Genomic DNA, 18386 nt, shown 5'->3' on the forward strand with positions numbered 1-18386 from the left:
AAAATGAAATTTATATTTGACAAACGGCAACATCAAAAAATTATATTTTTGTGATTGGACTTTCTTAAAAATAAAATAAATAATTCAATTCCAAAAGTATGGTAGCACTCTCCAAGATTATAAAGTCAAGTCTTCAAAAGATTTAAGGCCAAAATATAGAGTAAAGTTTTTCAGGGCACAATAGACCGTAGGTCGCGGTGCAGAACCTCAATTAATATTCTATTCTATTCTGAAGTAAATTTTCAACTTTAAATTTATTTTTCAATTTTTTTTATTCAAAGTCGGTTGGAAACCCTGTAATACAACATATTTAAACTAAATTTTAGAATAACGATATGAATGTATTAACCTAAACTCAAGTCTTTAAAATCAATAGTTACACAGTATACATACATATGTATGTACATATACATATGTATGTATGTATATATTTCTTTAATTTTAGACAGATGGCAACGTCAAGCATCTTTATATTATATTTTTGTTAAAAAATAGTCCTAAAAAATAGAATTAATTGTGGGTAGGTGGCAACGCTCATATAAATATTTTTTCTTACACTTTTAAATTTCTTTCTTCGACTTTAAACAGGTGGCAACGTAATGAAATTGTATTATTGTTAAAAAATAGAAATAATTGTAGGCAGTTAGCAATGTTTTTATACGCATATCTCATTTTTCTTAATTTTTAAATAACTCAATTTGAAGTTCCATAAAGTTGGCAACCCTATTCAAATATGTGTATGTATACTTGAAGTATATTTTTGTTTTAAACATTCTAAAAAAAATTCAAACCGTTTTTTCCTATTTTTAAATAGTTAAATTTGGAAATTCCACAAAGTTGGCAACCTAGTTAAAATAATACATACTTAAATTGAGTGTGTAAAAGGTTTAAAATTTGAAACTAACATTCTGTGTAAATTTTCAACCTAAAAGTTTTTCCATACAATTTTTTTTGAAATTAGATGGCAACTCTGTAAAAATTTAAGGTTCTACATTCAATTTCAAAACTTATATGGGTTTTGTCGTATTTGCTGGTTCCAAGATGGTTGAAGTTGACTTGACATTCCGTTTACAATTGTCAATAACATCATCTGAGCGAGCTTATGACTATACTAACAATCCCAATTATTACCGAACCACGTTTAAAAGCCGGACCTTTTTCCTCATTTTCTTATCCCGAAAAGAAAAGATGGACCTCTTTTCGCAATTCCTCTATTACAGTTGTTCTACATACTAAACGGTTAAGTCTTGCAACTAAAATTTTTTACCTTAAGGTCAAAAGTCGGAAACCCCAATTAGTAATGCCGATTTCTGACAAAAAATTAAATTTTCCAATCTAAAAGGATACTAATAAGATCAAACAATTTTGTTCAATTTGTATTCTCTGGAACTCTGGTGGCTCCTTCTCTGCCCATATAGCGATAAGGGAGTTGTGAGTGAGAAGAAGCCGTTAAAGGAGAGAGACAGTGAGCTTCTTTGCGGATGGGTCAAAGCTTTGGGGGAAGGTTGGTGGAGGAATTTACTGTCATACTGACTATTGTAGGGTCTTCCAAAGCGAGGTTAAGGTAACAGTAGATCTATTGCTCCGGAGTGCAGCACCATCAGTGAAATGATCATTCACTCAGATAACAGAGCGGCGATACTAGCATTGAACTCATTGCCGTCCACGTGCGATCTTTGATCAGCCATCTAACCTGACCTGACCTGTCATCACAAAAGAGTTCTGAAAGAAGATTTTCGGGTTCTCCATGGCAACAATTGCAATATATTTTTGGGTAGAAGGCTAAGCCTCTTTCTTGCTAACCAAAATATTTTAAATACATTTTCAGTTACTCAATTGAAAATATTCATTGCCTCACTTAGCAAAATTAGCATTACAAAAAAGTCGTTTGTGGTAAGTTTATATTGTTATAACATGAAATCTCAATTAAAGCCACACTATCAGTTTTACTGCGGTTTAATTGCAATCACATGAATAATTGCACAGCCATCACCAAAGTACCAATTTAATTACTAAATCATAAAATACCAATAATTATAAATGGATGTGTATGCAAACATATCAATTTTTATGACATACCGTAACCCATAGACGTCAAATCATTTGCTGTCTGCACACCACACTCATATCGACTGCCATCGACTCAACGCACCACGCCAAATTGGATTGGCGCGCATGCGCAAAGCCAACGTCGTCAAGAGTTATCTAACCGCACCAAAGACGGATTATGTGCCAAGCCGCCTGCCTACGTAGCAAAAAAAAAGGCGAGCAAATTAAATATGAAACAAACGGCAAAGTGAGTCACTGCGTGCAAAAACCGACCGGCGCAGTTTTGTTGTGTAAATGGATTAGGTAAACAAAAGTAAAAACAAACAGACGCACTCAAATGTCGTGTACGAGTCCGAGTGCTTGCCGCGAAACGCAATTACGTCTACACTTTTGATTTTCGCCTTAAATTAAGCGGACATCGAATAGGCGTTTGACACACTTGACCACCAGACAAGCGGGCAGGCACGCACGCGCACACAGCAACAAACTGTTAAGGCGTAGTGGACGTCATGCGTTCCCCATGGCTTGTTGGCTTGTCGGGCTGTTTGCCCGACGAACTGCGATTTGTAGCGCTTGCACCTTTTATGGTTCATTTGCTGTGGACTTCAAAGTAATTATAGTTTGTTTTTTTGGACTCGCACCTAAAACTAAATTTAGTTGGGAATTTCTCGAATAAAATTGTATTTTAATTGCATTGCGACGCAACAACTGACTTAATTACTCAATTGTATACATAGCTGTATATAATATATAGTATATTTTGGTCTACAAACGTGAGTAAATCAGTCCATAGTGAATGGGCGCATGAATTTCGTGCGTTTAATCCACCTTTTACAATTTAATGCTAAGATCCAACATTTTCCAGTTTTCTGTCCAATAGATTTTTGATCAAAAGTAAGTAAAAATAAAATAAAACCTCCAAAAAAATATCTTCCCATACCGGGAATCGAACCCGGGCCTTCTGGGTGAAAGCCAGATATCCTAGCCACTAGACCATATGGGATGGTTGGTAACACTACTTTTATAGACTTACTTATCTAAATGCTATGTTGATTAAAAAAATTTCACTACGTAAATGCTTACAATGTTGCCTGTTTTCAATGCTGTAAGCCATAAACTGTAAAGCATAACATCAGCTGAGGTAGATTCTCATTTATTAATATGAATAGGCAGAGCAATTCTGAATCAACGTACGTAAGTACATACTAGTTTATTTTCAAATTTAGACAGTAAACTGCATGGAATGAAATCTTTAAATAACTCTTCTTAAATTTAATAAATTTTTTTGAAATATAATTAATATATGCATATATATTTTATATTGCAAACGATGTATAATTGACAAAAAATATTACTTCCCATACCGGGAATCGAACCCGGGCCTTCTGGGTGAAAGCCAGATATCCTAGCCACTAGACCATATGGGATAGTTGGCAATACTTGTTTCATATACTTACTTATGTAAAATATATGTTGTTTTACAATGTTGCCTGTTTTCAATGCCATCAAACTGCAAACCGTAAAAACATGACGAAAGCTGGGTTAGCTTCTCATTTACTAAAATTAATAGGCAGAACATTTCTGAATCAACGGAAAGATGAGTTTATTTCCAAATATAGGTAAAAAAAAACTGGCCCTCTAACTCTGGTAAAATTCATTTTTTTCATAATTAATATATGTATACATATATACATTTTTTATTTTAAACGCTGTATAATTTACAAAAAATATATCTTCCCATACCGGGAATCGAACCCGGGCCTTCTGGGTGAAAGCCAGATATCCTAGCCACTAGACCATATGGGATAGTTGGTAACGCTGTCTCTAACTAGTTTCTTATTGTAATATTTATTCAACGTTTATTCGCAAAAAAAATAACCTAAAAAGCTATATAACCTTTCACAACAAGTTTCAAAATTTATATATCGACAAAAATATATTTTTTCAAATTGTCAAATAAATTACCATATTTTTATTACAGTTCTTATATAAACCATTCGCATAATTCTAATATTATCATTAAAATAATAATATACTAAAAATACTAGATACTACGAGTATTCATCCAATCAGATAAATTTTTGAGCTCACATTGGATTATTGAAAACTGCTCTTTATTATTTAAAACTTTTACTTTTTTTTTATGAAAATTTCGAATATTGAAGCATTTTAGTCTAATTTTTAAACCAAGAGAACTTCTAACAATACTAGTCTAGTGAGAAAACATTTTAACAAAAAACTATTTCCCATACCGGGAATCGAACCAGGGCCTTCTGGGTGAAAGCCAGATATCCTAGCCACTAGACCATATGGGAGGTTGGCAACGCTGACGTTAAAGGTATACTTGAATCTTTGAATGTTAGTTGTAAGTAGGTGCCATGCTCCTCAGAACTTAAGATGGAGAATATTTAGGATAGTGTACCCGATATACCAATGAACGTATATAAAATTTTCAAAATATACCGATATCATATATTTCAAATCTGTATTTTTATAAGTACATACATACGTCAAAATTTTTATTGGATGTATACCACTAAGTTATGTACTATATGTATACGTAGTAATGAAAATTCAGCAATACAGTCACTAATTTTCTTTATTATTTTATTACCAAGAAATCTTAAATATCAAAATTCACATTTTCAAAATATTTTTCTAGTGTAAAAAAAACTATCTTCCCATACCGGGAATCGAACCCGGGCCTTCTGGGTGAAAGCCAGATATCCTAGCCACTAGACCATATGGGAGGCACAATATGTTGTGCTCAACTGCTGTCTTAAGTTGTTCGGCGCGTGCAGTTGAGTGTTCGTTGTGTGTTTTGAGTGACGTTCTTGAGTATGAACAACAACAATAAGCAGCAAGCGATGGCACATGGTTCTTATTATAGGTATGATAGGTGTATTGTATATTATGGATATTACAAGTACAACGAATTTTATTGGATGCGAAAATAACGTGGATATGCAAATGATATCTATTTTGAAAGAACACCCATATTTTGATAAAGAAATGAAGCAAATGAGTCACGAAAATATAATTAAGAAAAAAACAATAAAGAGTTTGAAGAAACCTACAAATATGTAAGTATGTAGAGTAGTACTTTTTAGATTTTATTTGCAGACATAAGTAACGTAGTATCTAAAATTTTCTATGATTGGTTAGAATGCTTCAAGCTTTGATACTTGCGAATTCATCTTCAAAATTGAATTTTGAATTCATTTCCACGATTAAATTAATTATATTTAAAAAATACCTTTATTAAGTTGATAGTATGATTCACTGAGTCCAAAATATTGGAAAAGGTGACGTATTACCGTTTTGAGTCCGATAATACCTTTGTGTGATGGAAGACAATATTTTTATTCTTTGAAAAGTTAAAAAACAATGAAGAAGCTAAAAAAATACTGAAATCGAATAAATATTGGAATCAAATTGGTCTATCATTTTATCAATTTGGAATGAAGAAAATAAAGCAAAATACGACCAAGTTTCAAAAACATTAATTCGGTTAAGGGAAGAAGATGTCAAGTTTTTCCGGACAATTTTTTTATCATCGCCCTATATTATCTAGCAGAACGTGCTAATTTTAGAAAAAAGTTATGAAGAAGGCTTGCTGATTATTCAGTTTTATCAAAAACAAAAACCTACGAGAGATACAAAGTCTTCAAAGCCGGTCGAGAGATCGTTGAAAACACGCCTCGTTCTGGACGACCTTCGAACTCTTCAACTGGTGAAAATATTTAAAAAGTGAAGGATATGGTACTTGAAGAATCGTTAGAGAGATGACAAGAGAGTTCTACATCTCTCGCGGGTCCAATCGAATGATTTTGGTGGATATTTTGAGTATAAAACGCGTTCTTGCTCTACTCGTCCCGATAAAGCTGAATTTTTTTCAAAAGAATTCCGTAAACGAGTCTCTTTGGGTATGCTTGGTCGTGCGAATTCCGATTCCACATTCATAGAGAACACTATAACTACCGATGAGACATAAATTTATGCGTTTAACATGCAAAAAAGTCAACAGTCAGTGGAATGGAACGCCCTTAGACAAATGCCAAACTTTCTGCTTCTCTCTAAGCCCATTTTGCCTTAACAGCCTGTTCGGGATATAAATATGTGTAGAAGATTAGCCAACATGTCACCCAAAAATGCTTGTAACCTAGGTGATCGCCTAACTTGCCTATATGGACAGGCCCTGAGAACATCCATAGCAAGCTTACTTGAATATTGCCGAAAACATATTTATTTGGTAAGCAAAAGGCTTCAAAGAAACTGCGTCGAAGTATTTTTAAGAAGTAACCATACATTCGGAACAGTTCCTCAAGGTCGTATGGAACACTTTCGAACATTATGAAACGTTTAATAGAAATATAACCATATAAAGTCTTGCAAACCTAACAGAAAAGTCGAAACATCTCAATTTTAGCTCAATCAGACAGCTCGCTGGATTGATGAACTATACAAAACTTCTAACGAATTATCAATTATTACAAGCACCAGAGCTTCTATCCTTAACCAATGCTAGATTCAATTATAAAAAAAAGTCGCAAGCATTTTTTTCGAATATTTCAAAAATTTCGAAAAAATAAACCACTTCTAAGCGGCTAAATGCCAATGCCAAAACAAATACCACTAACACTGCTATTTATGCGGATTAGCGTCATTAAATCGGATATTAGTCGTTAATTGCCAAATCATTGTCGCGCATTTGTCGCTCCAGAACATCGGCTCAGGCTAATTGCAATTGCGAAAACCATTTAAGAGATGCAAAAACTCCAATGATTGGCCTGCCTTTTGAGAACAGGCGAGTGGCGGCAATTGGCCGTTTGCTGCATTCTATGTAAATACACACACACACAGGTACACATGCACACGGATGTCTGTCCAAAAGCGCGCACGCTGTGCGGTTTAATTGGATTTTTGTGCAGCAACAAGCGACTTCAAACGAAGGTGTGGCCGAAATTGTAAGTTTGCACTTTGCAACACACACACGTTTGCATATACACACACACAAACTTGCATTTTTATGCCATTTATGTTTGTATGTGTGCATGTTTGGGCAGTGGCCATGATATAAAGTTTCGGTGCACCGAGGTGTCGTTTAATTATTGCAAAGGCTTTAATTACTGTGGCCAGAAATATTTATTATTTGTACAAAAACAACGAAATAAATCAAAAATGTTGTTTAATTAATGCATTTTACGCAATTAAAGTAAAATATTCTTGGAAGCCGCATATGGCTTTATGTAGTGCGTACATATATTTTATATTTATATGGGAGTCAATGTTGATATACATAAACATGCAAAATTTTTTTTTTTATTAAAATTAAGTGTGGAATTTAAAAAAATCATGAGAATCAACCTATACTGAGAAGAAAAATTCTAAGTTCGGGTGTAAGCGAATATTTTATACTCGTATTCTTTCAACTTTCGAAGGTCAAAGTCGGTGAAACACTTTCAGATGTTTCTAAAACAACTGATCGATATAGACGGTATACAGCCCACCGGGAGTTATATGCGTATTTTCAGATGCTCGGAATAACCTGGGGGCTCTCTCTCTCTCTCTCTCATGCACTGGTGCTACACAGCTATTATATACAATATAAGATCAATTCTGCTCTACGGTGCAGTAGTATGATGAACAGGCAAATGTTTAAATCCACCTACCGGAAATCAATGGAAAGGGTTCAGAGGCTCGCTTTGCTTTGCAGAACAGGAGCTTTAAGAACAACTCCAACGGCGGCTCTGGAACTGGTACTAAACCTGCCAGCTATAGACCTCTTCGCTGAAAGCTGTGCAGCAAAATCGGCGAGACGACTACTGGCTGCAGGAAAATTTACATAAGAACCCTAGAGTAGCTCCGTGGGTAACAGCGGTTGGGCAAACCCCGACCATATGACCCGACTTTTAAACTGGGAAAGAAGATTCAAAGTAAGCATAGAACAAGATGGCTGGCGTAAAGGTATGTTTGCTACGAGCAACACTCTAAACATTTATATGGATGGTTCGAATGGTTCGATGGTACGGGAATAAATTGTCCAGAGTTAGACATAAAGCAGCTTGTGTGTGAAACTGTAGACCGAAAGTACACAAAGTTCCTATTGGAACTCGGCAGAAAAGACTATACGAACATAGGAATACTACCTGGTTACTGTCTGGTGGGGACACACGCCCGTAGGATGAGACTGACAGAACGAGATGACTGCAGGAAATATCTAGAGCAGGGCAACAGGGAAACAATGAAACATCTCTTTTGCACTTGTCTGGCATTTGCAAGACCTGCTGGAGTCCCCCCGTATGATGCACTGGAGAAGGTATCGATAGTGAGGCCGCAGAGTCTGTTAAAATTCGCGCTAAGTACAGGTATCTTAAAGAAGGGGATCAGTCTTGGACCTAGCAACTGATCTCCATCTGGTATCGCAAAGGACCAGAGCTTGTCTATGCGTGGCTTGCGGGCTTACAAGATAAACCTAACCTCACCTATCGATTTTCTTATCTGAGTCAACCATATGTATTAGAGTTCACATATTTCATGTCTGGGTTCTTGAAAAGCTATAGACCGATTTCGACAATGTTTGAGTGTAGGGACCCATTTATGCAAATTTTTGTTCTGATCACTTTATGGATTTGGAATCGGTTGGAATTATTTATAATATTTAGGTAACCTCAATAATCAACGTTGGTTGAAAATGGTCAAATAGTTCCTGAGATGTAAGATCCCACCTTAAAGTGGGCGGTACCGCGCCCCTTGTAAAAGGTTTACACCCAACCAATAGCGCTCTTCCTTACCATCTTAATTGAGCTAGCCGACCCGAAAGTGGCAACGCTTTTCAAATATACTTTTAACTTTCTTCATTTTTTGTATTTACGTACCAAAATTTGAAAATTGAAATTTCCAAGAAGGTGGCAAGACTTTCTAAATATTCCTTTTTTTATAAAAATTTATTTACATAAAGACATTTTTAATTTTTTTTAATTTAAATTTCCAAACAAGTGGCAACACTTTCGAAATATTTTTTTAAATTTTTGTAAAAAACTTTTTATTTGTAGAATTTTTAACTTTCAAATTAAAATATCCAAACATGTGGCAACGCTTTCGAAATTTATTTTCAACCTTAAATTATTTTTTTAATTTCAAAATTATAAATCAGCGCTTTCTAATCATATTTTTAACGTGTTATAGAAATGTATTTATGTAATGAAAGCAAGTGGCAACACTTTCGAAAAATATTTTAAACTTCATAAAATTTACAATCAAAAATTTCAAAATAGCTGGCAACCACACTCTCAACATGTTCCACCCAGCACTTCCTTTGCGAAAAGGCACCTTTTCGATTTCGGCATTTGCGCGAAAAAATTTTAAGCCAAAATAACTCAGAGTAACCGAGTTCGGAGAAGCATTTTAGTTGGTTTACACGCAACAAAGGAAATGACTGCCGCTGAGCGCGGCGAAACAAAGCAAAGCAGCAGCTTTCAATTTCCTTTAGTCAGAGGCGAATTTCAGCACTCGCAGTGTGGGTGCGCGCTATTTATCGTTTTTTAAATGCAACGCAGCGCTTTAAAATTTCATTTTTCTTATTTTTGCAATCTTTATTTTTTCTACACGCCATTATTGATCGACTTTGACTCATGCACACACAATTTCCGCACGAAAGAGCAACGTAAGGCAACGCAACTATCTTCTCTCCTCTACACCGCCGGCAAATGTAGGTACCGTTAGTGCATTCGCATGCCATGCAGTCTATTACCAAAACGCTGCACATAAACCCAGCCGCGCTGGTGGTGCAATCACGTCGGCATTCAAGCGGAAAGCGGTGCAATGCGGCGGGCCAGCACTGCGTATACGCAACTTTTTCTCATTTTTATAATTTTTTTTACTTCCTGCGCACTTTTTGCAGTGCGCTTTGTTGTGCCTGGCTTTTCCAATATTTTTGCTTACATATGCACCCACACATACATGCACCCTCGCTCACATACACGCAGTTACACATTAGTATGCGTCGAAAGGCACGCACGCTTCGTGACTCCTTGCCATGCCTCTTTCGCACGCATTTATCTACGAGCATATTCTTTTGCTGGAATCACTATGCACAGCTGTGCCGCTTCGCAGCCGCTGGTGCGTATTTGTGCAAGTGTTGTTTATGTTTATGTTTATGCTCTTCGATGCACTCTCCCAGGACTCCGCCGTTCAGTCGAGCGTCAACTTGGTGCGTTTAATGCCGTCAACTTTGCAACAAAACACGCAACACACACACATTCCTGCCACATTTTCTACAGCTATTTAAGTTGTTTTTGTCGTTACGTTTGTTGTTTTTGTTGTTGTTGCTCACTCATCGCTTTCTGTTAACATACTCATAAAATGCTGCTCAGTTGCACAAAGTGTAGCACAAAGTTAGCATAAAGTTAAACATTGTTATGGTTGCATTCACAAAAACCAGGGGGAAATGGCGCATAAATATTTACAACGCTGCGCGCACAAAAGTATGCTTTAATAAATTGTTGCACTCGACGACGGTGTGTGTTTTGGCGTGTGCAATGAAGCTGCTTTCTTAGAACACTGCACCCAGTGTAGCGACTTCAAAGCAAATGCACTTTCGAAATTATAAAAGACAGAAATAAGTTAGATTAGGTTAAAGTGGAGTAGGAAGCATAATAGAAATATAATGAGAGATAATGTCATAAGTGAAAGTGCTGCTGGATAGGTGATGTTTATATAAAGTAGGGTGCGTAGGCAAAAAGGAGAAGAAAAGTGCATAAAGGAAGCGAGATTTCAGCTTTACAAATACAACTTTGCAAATATTATAAAAAGGTGCCAATGGAAAAAATTTTTGACTGGAGGGGAGGCCCAAGAGAGAACTTGTTATCACGATAGATTGTTAAAAAGAAGTAGTGACTGTTTTGTTAAACAACATGCATCCTCTAAAGGACTAAGAACAAGAAAAGGCCATAAGCTAGTTCCTAACATGTTTATTTTTTTAATGTATCCACTTTTTTTTACGATTTCATTCTTCAAATATTCACATAAAGCTAGCTCTATTGGAGATTTTGTCTTTTTTCATTTCTTTCCAGATAGAGTCTACACTCATGTCTAATAACTGGACTTCGGATCGTCCATTGTACGATATGGACCCATAAATTAAGGTTTACTATGATTGAAGAATTTAAAGCACATCTTTTGCCTGACCAAAATTCTGGAACAACACTTTCAATATTCCTTTAAAAATCTTGATATTTTTTACCTTAATAGTGTCTTTAGGTCGTCCACTATATCATATCTATCTTATCTATTGTCTATAGTTCTCATGTATGCTCTACGGAATTTAGAAAACCACTATCGAAGTGAAGTTTGTATTTGAAGCAAAATTTTGTATCAGAAATATTTTTTGCAGACAGGTTCCAGACGCCGGAACACGACCATGATCATAATATTATTTCCATTTTCTTGCAAGTTTTTTAATAATACTACACATTTTTTTTGGACCTTAAAAACTCAATTTTTTGCACTTGAGTCAACCCACACGAACTACAGTTCTTCTCGATAGAATTTATTTTTTATGGTCTCAATTGTCTAAAGGCATCTTCCTTGGAGTAAAAATTTGAGTTTCTGAAAAAATAAATTTTTTCCATTTGAGTCATCCTACATAAACTACAATTCTCCTCGATAGAATTTATTTTTTATGGTCTCAATCAACTCAACGCGTCTTCCTTGTAGTAAAAATTTGAGTTTCTGAAACATAAAACCCCACAGAGCAAAAAAATCTAGATAACGGACTTACGAGATGGCATGTTATGTAAACATCTGCTTAACAACAACTACGCAAAACTAATTTTGTAGAAAATAATTTTTTTCATATATGTACATAATTATGACTCCGATTTCCGAGACTTGAGTCAACCCAAACGAACTACAATTCCTCTCGATCAAATTTATTTTTTATGCTATCAATCGACTCAAGGCGACTTCCCTAGACTAAAAATTTGAGTTTTTGAAACATAAAACGTCACAGGCCACCAAATAATCAAGACAAAGGACCAGCGAGATGACTTGTATTTATATTGTAAAAACTTCTTACGCGACGTCTATCCGAAACTGTTTTTGTATTAAATAAATTTTTACCTATAATTATGACTGCGATTCGGTTTTTAACTAAAAAATACTCCAAACAATCACAGAAGGTTCTTATCCCAAAAATGTTCAAAATTATCAGATATGCTACACACACCATCACTTTGCACAATATCATCACTCAACTCAATATTCCTCAAAATGCTCAAAAAGTATTAAAGACGTTAAACTCAGCCACGTGCTTCCACTTTAATACCAAGTTGAAACTTCCAAAGTTCCTGAAATATTTAAAATAATGAATAATAATAAGTTTAATCGTTTCCTTACCCGCGGCAATATACTCGTACGCAATTATGTAAGTAGGCCGCACAGCGCTGGGCGCAACCAGCAATTGCAACAAATACTTAGTGGTTAAACTGGCATGAAAGTGAACCGAACTGTTGGTCACCTTCGTATAGCCGCCGGCATATATTTCAATTATGGCGTAAAATTACGAAATTTTCTATATGCACACTTTCTGTTGGCGTGACGTGACGTAGTGCGGCAGGGACGTGCGTGTCGTGCGTACCCCACGATAATTTGCCACATGCCACACGCTAGAAGCGCAAAAAAGTTTCCCACCGAAGCTGTTGCATATGCATAAAGGTAGCCATGGCGAGCTGTCCGTATGTATATGGATTCAACGAAATCGTGCTTATGTAAGCCGGGATTTTTTCCACGTGCGCCGCAATTTAAGCGCGTGTTACAACTCAATTTCGACGCGCCGGTCGCTGTAACGCCGCGACTGTATTTGTGGCGCAGGCTGCGGCCGCGCGGCATATTTCACGCTGCGGTTAATGCGTACGCACTTTATGACTTTGATTAAGACCTCAGCCAGCTGTGACTGCTTGTGGGCTGTATGCTGCCCGCGTCGGACGGACCGGGCCGTCCAAGTCCGGTGGCTAACGATTTTTCAGTTCATTGTTGCCCATGGCGCTCGTAAGCGCACGAAACGCCGCTGAATGCTTAAATTAATTGCAGCATTTATGCGAAAATTTTCAAAATTCTACTGACAATCGCTGATTAACTGCAAGTAGCGTGCAGCAGGCTGCGTGTGGAGCGCACGTTGCATGCCACATCGTAGCGGCGCGCATAATTCATTTTACAACGAGCGTCCTTTGTGTCACTCGAATTATGGCTACACACATGCACAATCATTCATCTTCTCATTGCTCAATGCAGCCATTGGTCCATACACAACCCAGCGCTCTCTGAGCGTCCCCTCTTATCTCTTTATCGCACTGATAAGTGAATCACACGAGTTGCGCGCTTAAATTTATTGACATGCAGTTATAATGGAGATTAATTGCTTGTTTTAACAATACATGATTAATGACGTTAGCATTCGGGATTTGTTCGCAGTGCTTCGCTATGTTCGTGTTACATACGTTGTCACATACTAATGAGACTGTCATGTCACGCACTTTTTTCTCCTCGATTCGACATTAATCCTCAGACAAGCGTGATTTAATTACCTAATAGGACATTGTCATTTACTTGAGGTGGCGCAACTCACTCTCTCAACCTCGCTTTGAAACGATGTACCTTTCTATTTGGTAGTTCTCGTTAACAGAGGTGGACTTGACCTTGCAGAAGGATGGAGTGCACATATACCATATACTGCTAATCACTAGTCCTTAGTACTGAATTCTACCTTATCAATACTTAAGTGTTATAAACCTTATCTATCAAGTATAAATCAAACTCCGCCATAGCCGGTTCCAAACCCACGGTCTTAAAGGTTAACGATATCCGTAGTGCTTATACTAAGTCTTACCACGTAAGGTTTTGTAAGGAGCCAATAAGACTACTGAAATTAAACCAGTAAAAATCATATGGATACGCACTCATAACGGAATAGAAAGAAACGAAGAGGCAGATGAGTTGAAAGGCTCGGAGAAATGAGTTCTTCTAAGCTTTCCCTGAGAAGCTTATTGAAGGGTTGCTTGAAGCAGGTGGACTCTAGAGGAACACTAGTATGAGAGGACATATCACAAAAGTCCTTTAGATAGTGTTGACAGTGGACACATTCTAATCTTCTACTTTTAGATAAAAGAGAACTAAATAATATTGTAGGCGTTATCACAGAACATCTACCTCTGACATTCGTCGGAATGCAGAGCAGGCACAAAAGAAGTGAGACTCTGGAACATTAATTTTCCTAATGCTCAGTCTTCAGCCAGTTCAGATAAGCTATCTTCCTCGGTTACCAATGTTCCAACTTAAAAGACATTGGACAGCTGGGGTGGAAAAGAAATTATTCGCCTAGTAATGGTATAAGAGCGGTCGCCTGCGGTCTGGCGCCTTTACGCTTCGACAAACCAATGAACTATACAGGGCTTATCCGGAAAGTAATAGGATTGAAGGGCCGGAAAGAGATCGCCCTCGTCCTCGCCCTAAATAGGAAATAATGAGCAAAATCCAAAGTGAAAACGATGCTCATTGTCTTTTGTGACATCAAAGAATCAAATCATCCATTATGAATTTGTGCCTCCTGGACAAACCGTCAACGCTAAGTTTTACGTGGAAGTCCTCAAGAGACTCAAACGAAGTGTCAGTCGAGCCTAAAAGACACCGCAGCCGATTGGAAGTTGCACCACCACAACGTCCCGGCTCACACCGCCTTTCTTGTGAACAGCTACCTAACCAAGGCCGGCACCCCAACGCTTCCGCAGCTACCCTACAGCCCAGATGTGGCTTCCCCCTTACTTTTTTTGCTTCCTTGCCTAAAATGGCCGATAAAGAGGGGACCCAAGCAGCATGCACCTCGGCTCTCAAGGAACTTATTTTGAACGTTTTCAATGAATTGTAACGATTGGTTCAATAATTATTTTTTAATCGCCTTAGTCCTATTACTTTCTGCACAAACCCAGTGGAACTAGATGAAAATCGAAGTAACCTCAATGGCAGTGAAATCTTTCATAATTCGTTCAACGCATTTGTGACTTTAATTCAGTTATTCTCGTTGATATAAATCATCTTAAATACCAAAGAACTTGAAGTCAAGTGGTCGTACCGAATTCAGTCAAACAGAGACCCGAAGTTTTTATGAAACCATTGAGTTGAAGAAAGAATCGGTCCGCATTAGATTTCTATCTCATTAACCACTGGACTGGTGGGGACAAATGCCCGCAGAATGGAACTGACAGATCGAAAAGGCTGCAGGAAATGTCTAGAGCAAAGTACCAGGGAAACAATGGAGCATCTCTTGTGCATTTGTTCCGCATTGGCAAGACTACGCTGTAAGCATCAGGGTTTATTTCGCTCCCATTCACTCGTTCACTATTCATAGTTTTTGATTTTTCTTGAAGAGGATGGAGAGCCTGTGTAGAAGTTCACTTGGCAGAGACCATAAACGATTATTTTACATATAGCTCAAGCAGCTCACGACTTGCGGTGTTAGACCCAGTATCCTCTTGGTACCCAAAAACCATCCTTTTGAAGGCGAACCATCCCTCCGCAGGGTTAGGTCCTGGGTTTGGAACCCTCAACGTAGAAAATACTACTAATGAAAAGAAAAACATAACTTCGAAGTCGTAGATAATTTCGTCTATTTTGGAACTAGTACAAGTATTAACACCAACAACAATGTCGGCCTCGAAATCCAACGCAGACTAACTCTTGCCAACAGGGGAACTAGGTAGGCATTTGAGAAGTAAAGCCCTCTCTCGACGAACAAAGACTCACTAAGTCACTCATTATTCCCGACGACGACATTGACATTGTTCAGCTAATCAGGAGACAGCGGCTACGCTGGCTAGGTCATGTCGTCTGAATGGATGAAAAATATTCAGATCCATCATGAAAGTATTCTGTGCAGTACTCGCCGGGAGAAGCAGAGGAAGAGGAAGAATTCCAATCCGTTGGAAAGACCAGGCGTCAAACAACGAAAAGGAAGAACGACTGACGCGCTGTTGTAAACTCGGCTATAACCACGTAAGCGGTGTCTACGACATATGAAGTATGACCACTTAGAAATTTTTAATGAATCGTCCCGTTTTTCTTAGAACTTCTAGGGGATCAACCTATTTTCTCATTCATCAAACTTCGGTCTGATTTTTTGTGTTATTCAAACATTTTTCTTGCTTACATCTTCAGCTCTCCGTGAGTTCCCGTGGAGCTCTTGTTTGGTCAGATGGTTACAATAGATAACCTCATCTTATGTATATACATACTCGTATATAAATGTATAAGTAATTGTTATTTATATATACATATATTGCATACATTTTAAAGCAAATGAAACCGCATCAGCTTTGGGCGTGTCAGACGTGCTTGCTCGCCCCGTCAGTCTCTATTAAAGCACTGACATTGGCATTAGACAAATCTACGAACCCCACCTGCGCGTAACAATGGAAATTTAGCAGAATTCTCGTGGCATTTCGCATTTGCCCACAATATTTTCCCAGCAACTACAAACGACTCTAGCAGAGGGGCTTGTGCGCGTATTTATTCGAAAAGCCTCCGCAGTCTGTCTAAATGTGAAATCAAAATTAAATCAGCGAATTCTATGTTTATCTGTATGTACAAATGTAGGTAGTTAGACACGCTGTATTTATTAGCGGTATTAGGCGGACACACCTTCGCGGCTTCAAATAAATGTTTGGTCTAATATAAACTACAATGTTTAACGAGCAGAAGCAATGCGATTATGGGAGAATATACGAGTATGTATGTATGTATCTATATAAGTGTAGTATTATATAATATTAGCATGTATTTATAGCTACGTAAAGCCGGCGTTCATACAAATTGAAGAACAATAGAGCTGCTTATAAATATTTATGTATATGTGTGTGCATGCAATTTATGGCAGCAAAGTCATGTCTGTCTGCTTGTCAAGATGATTGCGGATATTAATTTGCTTTTAGACAATTTAATGCAAGCAGATTTATATAAAGACACACCTACACCTACACCTACATATATACATACATATATACCTGATTATGTGTTTGTTGTATTGAAATTCGCGCTGAACCCCGGCGGCAGAAGAGGCGGTCGAAAAGTCATGTTGCAAGTCAAAACTTTTGTATCGAAGTACTGCTGCTGCCACTATTGTTGTACGTATTATGTTGTTTTTGTAATCAAGTTATTGCTGTTGTTGTAATTAAATTGTTGTTGTGATTTTATAGTTATTGTTGCCAATTTTATTTTTTTGTTTTTGTTGTTGTTGCTGTTGCTGTAATTCAGTTGTTGTTGTAATTTTATTATTGTTGCAATTTTATTTTTGTAGTTGTAATCTTTTTATTGTTCCAATATTTTTTTATTGTTGTTGTAAATTTTGTTGTTGTTGTTGTATGTTTGCTTGTTGTTGTAATTTTTCATACTGGTATACTTGTTGTTGCTGTAATGATGTTGTAGTTTTTGCAGTTTTAGAGATGTTGTAATCTTGTCATACTGCCTTTTTTGCTGTTGTTGTAATGATCTTGTAGTTTAGTTTTCGGAGTTATCGTAATTACCTATTCAAAGTACGTTGTTATAATTTTTGTAGTTGTTTTTACATTAATTTTTGTTGTTGTTGTAATTTTAACATACTAGTATTTTTTATTGTTGTTTTTGTAATGTTAAATATTTTGTTGCATTAATTGTTGTTGTTCAAATTTGATCATATTGTTATTTTTGTTGTTATTGTAATGCTATCGTAGTTTGTGCAATTTAGAATTGTTGTTGTAATTACATATTCAATGTAATACGTTGTTATAAAATTTTTTGTTGTTTTTGTTGCATTAATTGTTGTTTTTGTTGTAATTTTATGATACTGCCATTATTGTTGTTATTGTAATGCTATTGTATTTTCTGCAATTTTGGAGTTGTTGTTACCTATTCAATGTAATACGCTGTCGTTCCTATAAAAGTTGTTGTTTTTTGTTTTTGTTATGGTTGTTGTTGTTGTATTAATATTTGTTGTTGTTGCTCTTACGACGTAGGCGCGGTGGGCATCCATGCATGCACTATTGAGCCTCTCCGCTGCAGCGCTGCTGTTGTAGAAGTTCAACTTTGGCGAACAGAGGCCAAGAGAAAACAGCAAAAAATCTCAAAACTAAAGAAATTAATTGCTAACTGTACACGAAAGCAATTAAAAAGTTAAAAACTACGAACAAAAGAGGTAAACAAAAAACTTAAATTGCAACTTAATACGCGCAGCTCAGGTATTTTTAGTTGCTCTATAAAATTGCTGTTTCTCCCTCTACCTCTCCCCCTCACACTCCCACTCTCTTTCTCTC

At 36.8% G+C, this 18386-nt stretch overlaps 5 non-coding genes across 5 annotated transcripts; all 5 read right to left on the reverse strand.

Moving 5' to 3' along the window:
• Positions 1-2980: 2980 nt before the first annotated feature.
• Positions 2981-3052, reverse strand: Trnae-uuc (transfer RNA glutamic acid (anticodon UUC)). Its single transcript has one exon. It is a non-coding gene; the product is annotated as a tRNA-Glu (tRNA).
• Positions 3053-3404: 352 nt separating this feature from the next.
• Trnae-uuc (transfer RNA glutamic acid (anticodon UUC)) lies at positions 3405-3476 on the reverse strand. Its single transcript has one exon. It is a non-coding gene; the product is annotated as a tRNA-Glu (tRNA).
• A 307-nt stretch (positions 3477-3783) lies between these two features.
• On the reverse strand, positions 3784-3855 carry Trnae-uuc (transfer RNA glutamic acid (anticodon UUC)). Its single transcript has one exon. It is a non-coding gene; the product is annotated as a tRNA-Glu (tRNA).
• A 437-nt stretch (positions 3856-4292) lies between these two features.
• Positions 4293-4364, reverse strand: Trnae-uuc (transfer RNA glutamic acid (anticodon UUC)). The gene has a single exon. It is a non-coding gene; the product is annotated as a tRNA-Glu (tRNA).
• Positions 4365-4727: 363 nt separating this feature from the next.
• Trnae-uuc (transfer RNA glutamic acid (anticodon UUC)) lies at positions 4728-4799 on the reverse strand. The gene has a single exon. It is a non-coding gene; the product is annotated as a tRNA-Glu (tRNA).
• Positions 4800-18386: the final 13587 nt, after the last annotated feature.

The sequence above is a fragment of the Bactrocera dorsalis genome, chromosome 4, assembly GCF_023373825.1.
Source record: "Bactrocera dorsalis isolate Fly_Bdor chromosome 4, ASM2337382v1, whole genome shotgun sequence".
NCBI lineage: Eukaryota > Metazoa > Arthropoda > Insecta > Diptera > Tephritidae > Bactrocera > Bactrocera dorsalis.